General features: G+C 37.5%; 1 non-coding gene and 1 pseudogene across 1 annotated transcript; one reads left to right on the forward strand and one right to left on the reverse strand.

Moving 5' to 3' along the window:
• Window positions 1-4,024: 4,024 nt before the first annotated feature.
• Window positions 4,025-18,238, reverse strand: LOC120605436 (heat shock-related 70 kDa protein 2-like; annotated as a pseudogene).
• Window positions 10,808-10,926, forward strand: LOC120605445 (5S ribosomal RNA). Its single transcript, XR_005653633.1, has one exon. It is a non-coding gene; the product is annotated as a 5S ribosomal RNA (ribosomal RNA).
• Window positions 18,239-18,469: the final 231 nt, after the last annotated feature.

Consider the following 18,469-nt stretch of genomic DNA (forward strand, 5'->3'; position numbering starts at 1 on the left):
TTGCACAAAACAAGTCAATACATACCTTACATATGCCATGTCAGTCCAAGAACAATAGAGATAACTATTGTGGTATCCAGCCAACTGAAAGGGATGAGAAAGTAGATGGATTTGTGTAGGTCAGCAGGGCACCATTAATTTGATCCAGAAGATAATGGTGGGGGATGAGAAGCATTTACTTAGCGAAAGTGTAACATCCACAGGGAAGGAGACTTAGCAACAGGAGCTTAGCAACAAGGCAGTAAAAGAAGAGGTAAGCGGGTTTTCTAGGAGATACGTGGGGCACAATTTTTAAAAACCAAAAGCAAAAATCAACGAGAAGCACACACACTAACAGAGAGCCCCCATCTACCTGTATTAACTGGACTTGAAGGTCAGGGCTGGGCTGGAATTCAGAACAGGTCTCCAGCCCTATGTGCTCCTAAGTGTTTATATGGGGTGTGTGTGCAAGTACTGAGTGACCAAAATACTTCCTAGGAGACACTGCCTGGATTCAAATCCCAGCTCTAATACTTGCTAGTCGTATAACTTTGGGCAAGTTACATAACCTCTCTGTGCCTTAGTTTCTTCATCTATAAAATGAAGAATAAAAGTATTTATCTCATAAGAGCTTTAGTGAAGATTAAATTAGTGTATGTGTTTGTATACATGTATATACATGTATTCATAAAAGTGTTGGTTGGCACACAGTGCCTAAGGACTGCAGAGGTCTGAGGTATCATCGAGCTAGGTGAAAACTTTTCAACATCTATTCTGTTTGTTGACTCTTTTCTTACAAGATGTTGGTAATGGATAAAACAGTAAAAACAGTTTTATGATGCCCTTATTTGACACACCAATTTTATATGTGTCATAAATTGCCATCGTATTGCTGTATGAGAGAGTGAATACATGTTAAATATGCAGATATAATTTATATTAGAAAACATAACCTACATTTGATTGATTAAGCCTAATGCTCTTTCATTAGTACTGGCCTTTAGGTTTTCATCGATACTATCAGAAACTCACTGGCAGTATATATTTTTTATTTTAAAAAAGGCTATAAAACCCAAGAATTTATTAGTCAATAAAAGATCGACTTTATTGAGCAATCACTATGTCCAGCATAGTATCCTTTTTCTCAATACAGAAAGGACTGCCAATAGCTTCAAAATATTGGCTCAGACCTTGTTCTGTGGAACACTACAGCGGTTATACATTCCTGACTCTCAAATAAGATTTAATGAAACTGTATTCCTATTGTGAGATTCTGAAAAATCATTTAGTTTTAAATACCACTAAATTCACATCAGGCAGATGGATAAACACTAGTATCCCGTCAGTTCGGTTTATATTTCATGTCTCCAGAAAGCTGTCATCAAGGCAGTATGTCTAATGTTTAGCAACAACGAGTCAAACAAAGGCTCACTTTCATTGAAAATGATGCAAATATATAGTTATATTTGAGACATCTCCATATTAATACTTCTTAGGCTTATAGGGTTCTACCAATGATGTTGTCTAAATTCTGCACCTACAAAGAAAATTTTGTACCTTCCTTCATCCATCTCATTTTCCTTCTGCTTGACATGTCTCAGCACACTCTCTCCCAATCCTTCTCATTTATTTTTCTAGGCTCATTCAAATCACCGAGTCCTATGAACCCTTACACAGATGCCAAGGGAGAATGAATATCCACCTACCTACCCCAATAGATGGCAAGCTTTTTAAGAGCAAGAGCTGTCTTGTTTTATCTGGCTCAGAGGCTGGTACTTAGAGAAGGAGATGATGCTTATTAAAACCAAGGTAATTGTTATAAGCTGAATTGTGTCTTCCCCCAAAATCCGTATGTTGAAGTCCTAACCCTCAGAATATGACCATTTTTGGAGACAAGATCTTTACAAAAGTCATTAAATTAAAATGAGGTCATTAGTTAAGTTAAAATAGGGTGGGTGCTGATGCAATATGGCTAGTGTCCTTTTAAGAAGAGAAGATCATGACACTGACACGTTCAGAAGGAAGGTGACATGAAGGCATAAGGAGAAGATGACCGTCTATAAGCCAGGGAGAGAGGCCTGGAACAAGTCCTTCCCTCATGGCCCTCAGAAGAAAACTCTGCTGACACCTTGATCTCAGACTTGTGAACGAATCCAGATCCAGAACTGTGAGCAAATACAATCCTGTTGTTAAAGCCATCTGTCTGTGGTACTTTACTATGGCAGTCCTGGCAAATTCATATAGCACTTCCTGTTCCCTCAGTTTCAATGGGCTTCCTCCAAATTTTGGCCTGGTCAGCTAACGTAAGCCTTGCCTTGCCTCTCCTCTCATAGAAACTCATTAGTTGCTATTTGCATGACTTAATTCCACCTTAAATTTGCCTTGTGGTATTTAACCATCCCCACATCATTACCAATATCATTTTTTATTTGGCCCTTGACCCACCACTTTTCGCAACTTCCTGTTCTCAAAATACCCAGTTTTAAGGCCCTAAGCATCCAGATCCATTCCCAGCCTTGAGGAGGAGAAAGGTAACTCCTATTAGTAGAGCACAACTCCTACTGCCAGGCATTCTGCCAGGTCTACCATGCTCCCGTTATCTGCTCCTCCTCTGAAGCCAGTATGATGCTCTCAGCCACTCTGGATCGTCTTATAACTTTCACATGTTCAGCTCTCTCCTTTTGCCATTACTGCTTTACTGGAATGTGGGCTTCTGTGGGTCAACACAGTGCTTAAATTCAGGTATTTGAATATAGAGTGTTCAATAAAGGTTTGATGACTGAGCTGAAGGGAACTGATCTCATTCAGGGATTTTTTAATTCACTACTCTAAATTAATATGTACAATTAAGATCGGAAAATTGAGTTTATCTTAAATAGAACACTTCTGCCCTTGATTGATGTACATGTTCATTACCAACCACTGACGCAAGAAGCCAAATTCTCAGGTCTCTAGTCTTAGGCTTCAACCTATGATCAGTTTTTCTTTCAAAATTCTAAACCCATGTAAGAAAGGAAGCCCTGAGTGACTTCAGAAAATCAGATATCTCACCTAACCAAAATTAATACATTCCTTTATTATTTCCTTTTGATTCTGTTGTAATTGTCTCTAATGTCAGGATCCCTCCTTTAATAAGCTTTCTCTGTTTTAAGTAAATTAAATATACGCTTACCCTTAAGAATGACAGTAAAACTATGGTGCCATGTTTCTGATGCATAATGAAATATTTCTTTTCTATACCTCAAAAATGTCATAGAATTCATTGACTGGTTGTCATTTTAAACATATTTTCATTTCAATTGTTGAGTTGAAGAAGATCAAGGAAGAGATCTTTTTTTTCCTTAAATCAACAGATGTTTATACATATGTAGCTGAGAAGTCAACGTATGAACAATTAGTGGTAAGAAAAAACATTCCAGCCCTTGTTAAGCAACATACAATGAGAAGACTTACAGTCATAAACAGTGACTTTGACTTGGGAAGGATTATAATTTCTCTGTAAATTGAGAGACGCAGACATCAGTGGGTTATGAATACTTTTTGAAGAAATACACAGAAATGTGACTAAAAGGGACAAACTCTAAAGTAGAATATAGATGAGTAGAACAAAACGTTTATACAAGTTTTCAGCCACAATATTTGCTCACAAGTAGTCATTCTTATTAAAGTGGTGAGACTGTGGGATGGTAATACAACTTCATTCTTATTACTAAAGTGTTTAAATATTTTATAAGTGCTAATTCCCAAATAAGTCACCATATATAAACGTCAGATGTTAAAAAAAATGAGTTGAAGTTCATAAATCCACAAGATGTAGAAGCATTACAGTTAAATTGTTGAATAAACTTACAAATTCTTATCATAAAACTAGGTTTTGACTCTCCTTTTTCATATATACTGATGCTGCAAAACTAAGCATGAAATACTGAAATAGAGACTGCATAAATGGCTGTAGAGAACAGGAAAATTCTTCTAAAGAATGATTGTTTAGACTACTTTATCAATACTAGACCTAGGCTCCTCTGAGCTGTGGGAGCCACAGCAATCAGATCTGATGGTAGTAAAGCCTGACGACACTCAGACTGAAGACTCCTTCAAACTCTTTCTGCATATACTCACACTCATCTCTTTCAGCAACCTGGCTACACTTGAGGCAGCTTAACACTTCCTGGCACTTTTCAAGAACCTTCCTCTTATATCTTCTTTAATGAACTTAAGTCTGAAAGTATTATTTTAAACCATTTGCATGCCATTGAACATGTGGGATTCTATGGTGTTTCTTATCTATTGACTTCATCTTCTAATTTATATTTTTCTGCTTCTCTTACACTCTGGTCAATATCATCTTTACTGAAAGTTTTTATTGTTAGTAATGTTGATTTTGTTCTTCCTGCCGGTACTTCTGTCTGCAGCACTTATATTGATAACGATACTGGTGTCTACGTCAAAGGTCACGTGGATTTTAGGATTGCCACATTAGTAAGCAAAAGGATCCCAGCAGTATGAACTTGCCAAGCAGTTTTTCTTTTCTTTTAAAGACCTTTCTCCCTCATACACTTTCACTAAGACAGCGGTCTGGTCATCAAAGTAAGTTGTGAACACTTGGGTTTGCTTTGTAGGAACGTTGGTGTTTTTCTTGATAAGGGATGTCACATCTTACATGCCAATTCAATGTCTAGATAGAAAGGAGTAACATCAAGGAGCAGGAGATCTTGTACATTCTGATTTGTTACCCAGGAGAATAGCTGCTTATGCAGCTGCAACATACGTCACTGCCTCCTCAGGGTTGATGGCCTTCTTCAGCAACTTTCCATTTTAAAAAATCTTTCGGCAATTTTTAGAACTTTGGGATACAAGTGGAACCAACCACCAGCACAAATTCATTAATCTGGCTTTTGTCAAGTTTGACATCCTTCAGATATTTCTCTACCAGCTTCGAGGTAGCACAGAAGTGAAAAGCACTGAGCTGCTAAAAATGGGCTCAGGGAATGGCAGTGTAGAAATCCACATCCTTCTAGAATGAATCAACTTCAATCTTTGCATGAGCAAAGAAATAAGACACATTTCGCCTACTCACAGGGAGTCTGGAGGCAGAATACTGCCTGTTTGTTGGAGGCTATCTCCTTCTTGTGTTTGCATTTGAACTCTTCAATCAGGTGATTCACCATACAGTTATCAAAGTCCCCACCACCCAGGTGAGTGTTACCAAATATGGCTTTTACTTCAAAGATGTCATCCTAGATGTTTTGGATAGATACATCAAAGGTGCCTCTACCCAAGTCAAAGATCAGCACATGTTCCTCTGTTTTAAAGTTTCTTTTCTTTTTTCTTTTTTTTTTAATCCAGGCCATAGACAATGGCTGCTGCAATAGGTTCTCATTTATGATTCTCAGAATATTAAGATCAGTAATGGTCCCTGCGTCCTTGGTGGCCTGACACTGTGAACCATTTAAGTAGGCCGGGGCAGTAATTACTGCATTTTCTACTATTGTTCCCCCTAAATAGGCTTCAGCAAACTCTTTCATCTTGCTTAGAACTGTGGAAGATGTCTCCTCTGGGGAAAAAATAGTATTCTCTTTATATTCTACAACCTCTTGGTTCTTAGCAACCTCATTGATGAGATGCTCACTTTGTGAAATCTACATAACTTGGACTGGTACAGTTGCCTCAGTGATTGGCAATGATCTCTACTTTTCCATGCTAGAAGACTCCTACACACGAATATGTGGTACCCAGTTTAACATCTATTAGCAAACATCTTGATTAAACAAAGAAAAGAGAGAAAATGAGGCAGAAAATAGCTTAAAAGAAATCAGTGTCAACAATAGCCACTTGTAATTAACCTCTACATGAGACCTATATGCTGTATTTTCTCCACCACCTCCCTTTTATTGTATTTTGTTCCTTATGTGGGTCAAACTCAAATATAAATGGATTCAGTTTTACAACTTATTCAGATGGAATTGTGTTCCATTTGTTTTCTATTGTTTGCAGACCTCCACTGCACTCGGTAATAGATGCCGGCTTACAAACTGATCACCAGAATTCTGAGAATGATATCAAATCATGATGGCAACCAACAAGGCTTCAGAACTTTGGGGTCATAATTTTGGCTTCTCTCATGTCCATATCTAATTGCTTTCCAAGTCCAGTCAATTTTTCCTCTTTATATGTGCCTTTTCTTTTCCCGCTACCACCACTCTAGTTCAAACTTTTATTACGTCATGTCCAGATGATCACAGTAGCATTATCACTAGTGTATCTCCTTTCTCTGACTTAATGACTTATTCATCACTATCATTCCTTTATCCATCCACCTTCCCATTCAATCACCACCAATCATGTACCTGCAATTTGCTAAAAACTGTTAGAGGCTGAAAGTAAAGAGATGAATTGAATATGGCTGCTATCCTCTAGGAATATGATCATGTTGACCATTTTAAATTATGCCTTTGTCACACTAACCCTTGATCAAAACTTGTTCCCCATCACCTACTGAATAAAATAAAATAAAACGGATCTAATTTACCTGTCCAACCAGTGTGGCTTATGGAATCAGAAAGACACAGAACCAAGTCTTGACTCTGCCATTTGTAGCTTTATTAGTTTATTAATGATTAGTCATGCTTTCTAACCTCTCTGGTCCTCAGTCTCCTTACCTCTAAAGTATACCTGCCATTGTGGCGCATAGTAGGTGCTCGTTAAAAGTTCTTTTGCCTTTCTTTGTCTTTAAATAATTGGTATGCCCAAACATAGATTCACATAGAATCAGAATATAACAGATTCTAGATGTCATCAAATAAAGCTCCCTGATTTGACAATTGGGGAAACTGAAGTGCAATCTGGGAAGTGACTGGCCTCTGGTGTCATGGGAATTTTGGAGCAGCGAAGATCTGGTAGCTAGTCCCCCAGACTTCCCATCAAAGCCCTAAATGGAAGAAGCCAGGAAATGTTTATGGGGAAAATTTGAGGGCAGGTAAGCAAGGGCCATTCCTGACCAGAAGTGTGTTTAGCTTGATGATCCAGATCAAATATGTTCTTAGTTTTAAGTAAATTAAATATACTCTTACCCTTTGAACAGTAAAAGACTATTTTTGTTTTTCTCCTAATGTCAATACAGAAGTTACTGATGAACGTGCCAGATTAAAAGCATAACAAATACTTAGCCAAATGACATTAAGGTAACTCACACAGGAGCATCTCCACTGGAGGTAAAGATGGAACTGAGATATTAGGTAGAATGAGAGGGGAGGGAGTCACCAAACTATAGTTTAATTCTAGGCTGGTTTTCAGAAACCACTGGGTCTAAGACATTCAGATGACAAGTAAGAAAACTAAGGCCCAGAGAGTCCCAATTAACTCAGCAATGAAAAATAATGAAAATTTGCCATTTGCAACAACATTGGTGGACCTCGAGGGTATTATGCTAAGTGAATAAAGTCAGACAGAGAAAGACAAATACTGTATGACTTCACTTATATGCGAAATCTAAAAACACGAAACAAATAAACAAACAAAACGAAACAGAAACAGACCCAGAGATACAGAGAACAAGCTCATGGTTGCCAAAGGGGAGGGGAGTGAGGAGGGGAGGGGTAGAAGAAAAAAAAAAAGAGGGATGGCCCAAGATTGCACAGATTCTTACAGACAGAGCTGGAACACCTGACTTTTTAAAATTTGCAATTATTCCATTTGACTCCACTGGCTGCTCAAACAGAAATGTGTTCATCACTTAGCATTTATTAAATACCTCCTATATGCAGATCGCTGGGCAGAGTGCCAAAGAAAAGATAAGTTGACAAGTAATATCTGGCTGAAGGCAGGTAGAGAGCAGAAAGGAAGACAAGCTGTTCAGTTGTTCCCTGTGTGCATGCACCTCCGGTTGCACAAGCAAAATATATAAATGTCTGTAGTCACAGCCAGCCTAAGCAGGGTGACTCCAAAAGAGGGTGTTACACTGTCGTTTAAAATTAAAACTTAATAAGTTATATTCAGCATGAGTTGAAAACATTCATAAATTTAATGAAACATCTAATTAAATATTGTATATGCAATAGTATGAAACAGACTGAGAGAAACCTTTAGAGTTATTTTTATGCTTAAATGCAATTAGTAAGTAATGTTTTAAAAACAAAACTCTCTTGAACTGCATAAAGTTTTTTTCTAAAGCAGAAAATGTTTATTTCATAAACCAACCCTTGTTTTCAGGGATTACATGTTTATTTTGCGTTCAATGCTAAGTAGTCAGCTGAACTACAATTTATAACAGCCACCATGCTGTCAGTCTAGACCGACCCAGCCAAGCCTGGTTTCATGCAGAATGCTTACATGGCAACACTGTCAAGTATTTTGTTGTGCTATGATGCCCAAATGATTCCATGTTAGCAGGCTCTATCACTGGGACTACATTTTTATATAGGGATGTGACATCTAGTTTCATTTATAATCTTTCCTTAATATGCTTTACTTATCCTATAATTGTGGTAAAGTTATCCTTTACCCTCTTCGAGTAGCCATTAACGAAATATCTTCTGAGTTAATATGTCAGCCAGATTTAAGCCCAATATTCAATGTAAAGAAAAAAGCTCAATTTGAAATTTGATGATTTGCTAGAAAGCTCATGGAGCACAAGTTTGGAAGTATTTAAGCCATAGATCACAGCCTGAGTTTAAAGTTCTGCTCCCCAACTCTCCTCTTAGCCTCCTACTTACTGTAGAAGCAACATGCTTACTGTGGAACAAATCGTCTCTTTCCTAGCCCCAACTGCCTGAGAGTTCATTTAATCTAGATGAAATATTTTCAGATTTCCAAATGGCAGAAATGGTGAGTTAAAGCCTTGAACTCTACGAAACATTTCATTTCTTCAGCTGAGTGATGTGTACACAGGTAATCACTGTTATTATTCCTTTTACCAGTTTGATAGTTAACTAACAGATCCATCTATTTGAGGTTCATAGATATAACCGGTTCTTTAAAATATAATAATTACCATAAGTACTGCATTTGGTAATGCAAGAAATCTAGGCAACAAAAACAGATTACTTGCACGCCTTCATTCAGGATATGTCATTACCTACTACATTCTAAAAAGTGAATTCTCTATTGAAATCTGCAGGGTTTTGCTAATAAATATGGTTGTATTGCCTCCCTCCCTGTGTGAGTTTGGGGCTATTACCCTATGCCATTCGTTTTCTTATATCACTTAGCATAGACCAGCTTTACTTTTCTTCCAATTCAACTATTCCTCAGTCCTTCATACAGTCCATCAGCAGGTGTATTATCTCTAATTTTTTTTAAAAATGATGATTTAGTCGTAGGGAGAAAAAAAACCTGATTAAAGATCATAAATTGCTTAGGAACATGAGAATAATGACCTAAAATTTATTAGAGAAAATTATTGCACCCATTCTGAGTCTGAGGAAGAAAATCAGTTGATTTTCTTTCCCTTTTCCAGAGCAAAATGTGGCTCTGGAAAAGCTAAGGAATGAAATGGAGATAATTCACACAGCTCTGTCTAACCAGAAATAAGAAAGGAACCATCGGAGAAAATCAGACTTATGAAAACTGTTAATAAAGAATGTCGAGAAGTTCCAAGAAACCTACAGGTATTGCTCTTAGTCAAATATGTGTCAAGTTTTTACATCTAATAATCTGGTATGAATTAAAATGTATTTATGCATATAGATGGTGTATTTGACTATACTGCAGAAGTGGAAAAATACCCTATTGCTTCACTTTCATGCCTATTAAAAAAGAGAATTCTGAAGCATGATTCTCTGGTGGACATGCAGTGGTTGGGATAGGGGACTATCAAAAGCGATTACTTTGCACCAAACAGGCTCACACATGTGTATCTATTTGACTTTCAGAAACTTTGTAGGTCCAGAGGACCTGCACATGTGTCAATTCATAAGGTAAAATGTGATGAAATATTTCAAAGTATTTTACAAATGTAAAATTGCTATAGAAATGAAATATGTTATCATTGATCTTAAGATTATAGTAAATCAATTTCTGAAATATTAAGCATACATTTATATATATGTATACAAGCACATACATACATATGTATAAACACACATAGATATGTATGCAATTATTCTTGGACACAAATTAAACTGCTAACATTTGAAAACAGTACTCATTTAAAAATACATGGGCCCTGAAAATGTAGTATATAGCCTGTCAAGGCAAAGATTACAGGATGAGGGAGGGCACATAAAAGGCTTAAACCGCATAGTAATGTTTTATTTCTTCAGCTGGGTGATGTATACACAGGTAATCATTCCTTTCATCAGTGTGATATTCTTAATAGATATTATTTTAAAAATAAAGAATGCTCTATTCTAAACGTGTATGGGTATTTGAGGATAAAAATAAAAAGGAAAATATATAACTGCTGTTCAGCTACAGAACAGAACACAAACACACACTTTCACACAAGCACACCTATACACAAACACGCAAACACACACATGCACACACAATCACCACATGGTGTAATGGGATGAGGAAAATTGGAATCCTGTTTCGGGCTCCATCACATCTTGAAAGGAGTGCCCTTATACAAGTCACTTAACTTTGCTGAGGTCCAGCTGACTTGCCTGAACGTGGAGTTTTTAATACCTAGACAGTCACTGTGAAATTATTAATATAATACAGACAAAGCACTCTATACAGTAAAAACCCACTATATCAAAACTAAGGTGTTATGACTTAGCAGTAAGGGCAGAGGATGCCAATGTGATAAAGAAGGCCCTTTTTGCCTATCCAGTCATTGCACGGAATGCTCACCTGGAGCCTGAAATCAAATTAGAAGTTGCCTATTGTCTACAGCCACGCCACTCTGAACAAGCCCGATCCCCTCTGATCTCGGAAGCTAAGCAGGGTTGGGCCTGGTTAGTACTTGGATGGGAGACCACCTAGGAAGACCGGGTGCTGTAGGCGTAAAAAAATAAAAAAATAAAAAAATAAGGGATTGCAAGCTGACAAGGTCCTTGCAATCTGTGAGGTCAACCAAAGGCTGCCTCATCTAAAAAAAAAAAAATAGAAGATGCCTATGTACATACAAAAGGATCATTTCATATTTGAAATGATCCTATCTTTCAAGATGGTGCTTTCTTAAGGTGTGACTGCAAAAGTGGCTGCATCAATTGTAACTTGCGTTTGTGAATGGGATATGAGGGTACACTCTCCCTAAATCAGAGGCCAACATCAGACTGGAGGGAGTCAGAAGTCGATCTATAGATCACGTATTTACTGGACTTAATCATATTCTGAAAATATATTTTCAAATATTTTATACAAATCCCTAATCTTTAAAGCCTGCCAAGATCTTATATTGCACATTTTAGAGATGCAAAGACAAGTTCAGCAAAATCAAATATAATGTTAAGGTGATGAACATCCTCAACCGCTGTGATCCAGGCCACCGAGATTTCTGGCTCAGGATAGTGTGATAGCTTTCCAGCAGCTCTTGCTGCTTCTGCCTGTGCCCCTACTGTGTTCTCTACACTAGTCATGCATATCCCTCTAAAGCAGTGTTTCTCAAAGTGTGCTCCTTACCCATCCACATCAGAGTCACCTGACAAACCTTATTAGATAATGCAGATTCCCAGGCCCCAATCCCAGAGCACCTGCTTTCATAGGTCTAGGGTGGGACTGAGCAATCTGCATTTTGGCAACACCCAGCGGATTCTCATACTGCTGACATGGGAAAACTGCAGAAGTACAAGGAATATCGTGATGCCATTCCTCCATTCAGACACCTTCCAACTGGCTATCTCTGTTACTCTCTAAAGGCCAAAGGAGGCATCATGGCCCATGAGGCTCTTCATGGCCCAGCTGATCCCATCGTGTGCCATACCACGCTTTTTCTTGCTTACTACCCTCAGCCATTATGAACTGTTTGCTCTTCCTAAGCTCTTCTGCCACAGGACCTTTGCACTGACTGTTTCTACTGTCTGGAATGCTCCGATGCTCCCATCTCACACAGCTCATCCTCTTACTCTTTTCAAGTGTCATTTCAAGGATTACTTCATCTCGGAGATGCCTCCTTTACCATCTCATACTGACTAAACCCCTCCTACCTGGCTTTATTTGTATTCAAATAACTTATCATAACCTGACATTTACCTGTCTGTCTCACTTCACTTCAACTGAGGCTCTATGACAGAAGGAACACTACCTGTTACCCACGTTGCCTACAATAGTGTTTAGCACTCAGGGGGCCACTAATAAGTGTTTGCAAAGGTAAAGTAAAATTGGAGGTTTCACTTAAAATATTTTTATTTTTCAATCAAAAGAAATCTTTGGCCTCCCTAGGAAAAAAGTGGAGATCCAGTATCCCGAGCCTGTCTTTCCACACAGGGATAATTGGGTGAAACAGCAGACCAGTGGCCCCTTCAGTAGAAGACATGTTTACTCACAAGCGCCCACGTTTCCTACATTAAGGTTGACAGCAGGCCCGCTCTACTCCTTCAGCTCAGTCGTCTGATCCTTGTAGGCTCTCCCCTGCAATCTCCTCCCTTCCTTCTGGCAATACCTTTCCTCCTGTTCTCTCTCCTGCACTCTCCCTGCTTCCCTCCCTCCTACATTCTCCATCAGGCTTGCACTCACTCGGCTTCCTTCTTCCAGTCCCTCTCCTCCTGTGTGCATGGTCCATTTTGCAGTCCCCCTTCCTCCTTCCTACCAGTATTCTTCCTCTAACCCAATGGTTCTCAATCTAGGTGTTTTTGCCTCCCATTCTTCAGAAAACATTTCACTGCATAGAGACAGTTTTGGTTGTCACAACTAGCCACAGTAATGCTGCTGACATCTGTTCCACCGAGACTAAAGTTGCTAGTAAACATCCAACAACATCCTACAATGCATTAGGATAGTGCCCCACAACAGAGAATAATCTGGAGCACAATGCTGAATTTGAGAAACTCTGCTCTAGAGATTACTACCTCATACTAAACTTCTCTGACTCCATACAGTTCTTCCCATCTCCAACAGAAAAAAAAGGGAATAACTTTCTTTCCTTCTCGACTGACAACAGAATATAGAAGCAAAGAAGTTTTAGTATGGACGTTACAATACATTTCAAATAAAAAATAAGCCCCCGAGGACCTGAATGGACATTTTTCTAAAGAGGAAATACAGATGGCCAATAGACATGTGAAAAGATGCTCAAGGTCGCTAATTATCAGAGAAATGCAAGTCAGAATCATAATGAAATATCACCTCACACCTGTCAGAATGGTTATCATCAATAAATCAAAAAACAACAAGTTTCGGCAAGGATGTGGAGAAAGGGGAACCCTCATGTGCTTTTGGTGGGATTGAAAACTGGTGTGGTGACTATGGAAAACAGCATGAGGTTCCTCAAAATATTAAAAATAGAACTACCTTATGACCTAGAAATTCCACTTCTGGATATTTATCAAAAGAAATCCAAATCACTAATTTGAAAAGATATATGTGCCCCTATGTTCACTGCAGCATTATTTACAATAGCCAAGATATGAAGGTAACCTAAATGACCAACAGGACATGAATGAATAAAGAAGAGGTGGTACATACGTACAATGGTATATTACTCAGCCATAAAAAGAATGAAATCTTATCATTTGAGACATCATAAATGGACCTAGAGGGTATTATGCTAAGTGAAATAAGTTAGAGAAAGACAAATATCATATGGTTTCACCTACATGCAGAATCTACAAAACTAAAATGAACAACAAAAAAAACACAAATAAACTTATAGGTACAGAGAACAAATTGAAAGTTGTCAGATGGGAGGGGGGTTAGGGGGATGGGTGAAAAGGAGGAAGGTATTAAGAGCTACAAATCATCAGTTATAAAAATAGTCATGGGAATATAAAGTACAGCATAAGAAATATAGTGAATAATATTGTAACAAATATGTATGGTATTGGATGGGTACTAGATTTATCAGGGTGATCGCTTCATAAGGTATATAAATGTCTAATCATATCTTGAACACCTGAAACTAATATATTATTGTATGTCAACTGTAACTGAAATAACATTTTAAATAAGATGCCATTGGTTTAAACACTGAGGTCACAAATATCGGTTATGCTTCATGATATTCAGACATTAATATGTTTCTATTAGATTTTAATGAACACTGGAGAACCCTCATAGTGAAAAGACTAGAAGAAAGTATAACAAAATATTAACCATGATTAACTCTGAACTATAGTATTATATATTGTAGGAGAGGAAGAATAATTTTCCCTCTATCCTTCAAGGTTCTTGGCTGAGGTCATCCCCCGCCCCCTTGCAATAAAAGATAGATTAATAGGAGAAAAACAAACAGAAGTTTAATAACACGTATATTTAACTATTAGACCAGCCAAAAGAACCCTGAAAGATTACAGGAAAATTTCTTCCTCCCCCACAGTATGAAAAAGACATTTTAAAATTTGTCACATAAAACTTTCAAAATAAAAAAGAAACACTTTTGATATGCCAACATTGGCTTTTATACTGAATCAACCATTGTTTTTTTAACTTAGAAAAGCCTAAAAACAGTAATTAAAAATTATTTTTAAACTCTGAAAGCTGTGAGAAATTTCAGCATGTTGACATCATAGATTTCCAAGGTTAGCTCAATCTGCAAGCAGTATCAAAAAGAGCATCTTAAAATCTGTCTTCTTAAAACTTAAAAAAAGAAACACTTTTGATATCTCAACTTTAGCTTTTATCCTGAACTAATCAGTGTGTCAAAATCCTAAAGTTAGGCCAAGAATTGCTGAAACAGATCAGTATCAATGTTTTAGGTTGTGATATTTTTAAGAATCGTCAAAACTCTGGAAGCTGTGAGAAATTTGGGCAAGTTAATGTCATAGTTTTCAAAAGTGAGCCCAATTTGCAATTTCTTTACCAAGCATTCTCACAACTAGACATGAACTCGCTAAAGAAATACATTAGAGAAATCTCTAATTACAGATGACGAATAAACAAACAAACCTTTAGGTCAACAAGTAAATGTCTTCTATTAAAGGTATTACACAGCAACGTTCGCTCTTATCTACATGCTCTCTCACCTTGATTTGGGCATCTTTAAGAACATCAAAGTTTTCAACATTCTTTAGGAAGCTGAGGTTTTCAGGATAGTAAGAAATTGTCATGGTTTCATATAAAATAAATGTCAAGTTGGATAAGAACTCATCTTGTTGGTTTACACCGTTTATCGTAATCAATTTAATATCACTTCTAGGCAGTGTGGCACAGCACTGCATAAACAATACGATAATTGGAATTCCTCTGCTCCTTGAATTAGTAAGCAAGTTACAGTGTATATCAATCATGCATAATGACTCTGAAGCATGGCTTGATTATATTTCATTTGCATAAGAATTTTCTGTAATTTTTTTAAACTGATCATTTTTAATTCAGAATAGATTTAAATGCCACAGAACTGCTGCTCTCCTCCTGAAATACTAAGCAATCTTCTTACATAATACAAAAATGCTAATCAATTTTTTTAATGCAGATTCTGGCTTGTTAATGAGTTTTCACCTTTCTACATGCTGTCAAATCTCATTACACTGTCACCTTTCTAGGGTTCACAATTGGAGTACACATTTATATGGTTCAATTTTAATTGCCACATTATTTTGCTCCTTTTATAAGGGACACATCTTTTAAATAATCTTTGGATCGTCCAATTTGAAGGATATTTTGCTCACTTTGCATTCTTTAGTTTATAAAACCCCTACTATTATAATTTACAGAAATATTAATTCAAACATGTTTTCTCATAGGCCAAAAGTCTGAAGAGTAAAAATGAAACAAACAGGAACCAACAAACATAGATCTAGAAGTTAAATTACGAGGTAAAATGTAGAAATAAAAATAGTTTATTAAAAACAATAATTTTGAAACATAATCTACTTGGGAATTATTACATTAAAATGATTATTCATAAGATATTCAGAGTATAGCATTTTCTTGAATTTCATATATATATATGTATATATATACACATTCTTACAGTAGTCAAAGATTTTGTAAGATTTTCATGTGAAACATGTTAAAATCTTTTAACGGAACAATTCCAAAGAGTAGAAATCAAGACCAGGGTGAGGCAAGTGACTCGTTTTTAAAACACACCATGTACTGACAATGACTTTTTAAAATGCTTAATAGGAAAAAAAAAAGAAAGAAAGAAAAGAAACAATAGTCTATATGGGAGAAGCTGGCACTTAGTGGTGAAAAAATGAATTTAACCTGCTAAGTAAACTCTTAGATCTAAGTCTCTAAGCTAAGTATCAGCCCACGGGCTAGAAGAAACAGTTCCTGAAAGATCTCATTACCACACATTGAATTTTCTATTCTTTCAAGGAAAAAAAACATATTCTCCATCAAGGTATCTTTTTCCTCCCCTCTAAAGAAACTAAAATTTCCATGGAGAAAAATCTCCATGATAAAAGGATTTACTGAATCATTCTGAGACATTTTTTTCCACCTGTAAATTCCTAGTTTAGATGGTACAATGAATACACATTCTCTCAGGAAAAAAAAATTCTTTTGTTCACCTGTTCAAGTGCACAAAAAATTTTCTCTTTTGTTCACCTGTTCGAGTGCACATCTAATTCCTAAAATGTATTGATTCACTTTCATTCAATCATATAAAGCTTCTAAAAACAGAATATGCATATTCTTTGAAAAGTGGCTCATATGAAATTATAATAAACTGTTTCACAATTCAAAGATCACAAGATTCCTGACATTTCCTAGGAGGAGATTCATCCTTGGCACAAGATCCAAAATCTCCTGTTTAATATAGCGCAGCAAGGACAAACCAGCTCTGTTCCCTCCCCTAAAAATCAGTATTGCTTACCATTAAAATAGATTTTAAATAAATGACCACTAAGGCATTTGATAGTGGGGTTATAGGTGATTTTCAACAATAAGCCTGTTGAAAATTTGTAAAAGAAACAAAATGAAAACTTTAAAAAGCAATGACAAAGACTAAACAGTAAAACAGTATAAAACACAGGATGGGCAACAGACAACGAATTGTAAGTTTCTGGAGCCTTTTTGTGCTGAAGGGTAGGGCCCTCCCATAGCGACAGGAAACCCGGGGTATCCAAAGTAACTTTATGTTATGCAGTGCTTCCTACGTCAGTACAGCCAATGATGAGGCCATACAGGTGCTTACAAAATAGAAGCTTCTTTTCTAACAGATTAGCTAAAATACAGCAGACAAAATACAACCTAAAGGTAAAGGTAAAGAAACAATAATGGACTTCAAAAGCTCAAATCGTGAGACTCTAGAAGTCAGTCAAATTATAACAAACTCAAACTTCGGAGTAAAGAAAAAGTATGGTTACAGTGTAGGGAAGAGGCAAGAGAACTAAAGTGTTAAATCGAGCTACATTCAGAGACTGCAATATGCTGATCAGCCCTGCAGCCAGGCCAGGAGGACTCCTGCAGAGAGAACAAAGGAAGATTTCTGCTGGGGTTGCTAACAACCCATTTCCTCACATCCTGAAGGAAAAACAGGAAAAACAGAGTCTTTAAGTGGTGCCCTACACAAAATAAAATCGTTCATTCCCTATGGCTATAACCACGGGGAACCAACAGAAAGGCTGAGAACTGCCAACAAGCCTTTCAGGTTACATACTCCCTCATTGCAGGTCCATAATTTTAAAAAAACCTGAGAACTAAAGAATGATGCATAAACCGAATTCGAACACTCTGGGTCCCTCTCTATACTCTCTCTTCCTCTGAGAGGAGACCACACTGTGGAGCGTTACACCTTTTCTAATCAACTTTCTTTTTGACTCTAACTTTGGCATGTGTGTTGAATTCTTTCTACATTCCCGTTCAAGGACCCTCTTCTTCTCTCCGTGCAGGGCTTGGTCTCCCACTCGAGTATATTTGCCCTGTCCTGCATCAGGTATGCACTCCCCTATCCCACAAAAGTAAAATCACCAGATGCCAGGGAGGTGGCAAATTTCACCGTACCCTGCCTTGACTAGCCTACTCCATTCTAAATGTTCTGGAGCCTCTGTAGAGTCCTGCCCCCGCCGCCTCTCTCACCTGACTCCTCAAGGCTTGATGTTGGGCCCAGCGATGATCCGGCTCTGCACCTCAATTCGCAGCCACACTCCAGGTGCGCAGCAGCCACCGGTAGACACTCATGCTCCGCCCACCCGCCCCGCGCCTGAGTGTGCGCCTGCGCTCTTTCCCAAATCCACCTGGACTGCCCTTCCTTCCTTCCATTCTTCCACATGGGACGTTCTAAAACAATGTTCTCATCTCTATCTTTTCTTGGTATTGTTTTTCATCTCTCAATTCCTCAAGTGTCTCATTCTTCTATTTTTGTCCCATTTCTCACCCGTTCTAGGTTCATTCTTGCTCCCATTCTTTTATCTCGCACTATTATTTTCTCCTTTCCAAAGCCCCTTAGCTTATTTCGTCTCCTTATTTCGTCGTTTATTCTCCATAAATGTTCTTATACTAT

The sequence above is a fragment of the Pteropus medius genome, unplaced genomic scaffold, assembly GCF_902729225.1.
Source record: "Pteropus medius unplaced genomic scaffold, Ma_sr-lr_union100, whole genome shotgun sequence".
Taxonomy (NCBI): Eukaryota; Metazoa; Chordata; class Mammalia; order Chiroptera; family Pteropodidae; genus Pteropus; species Pteropus medius.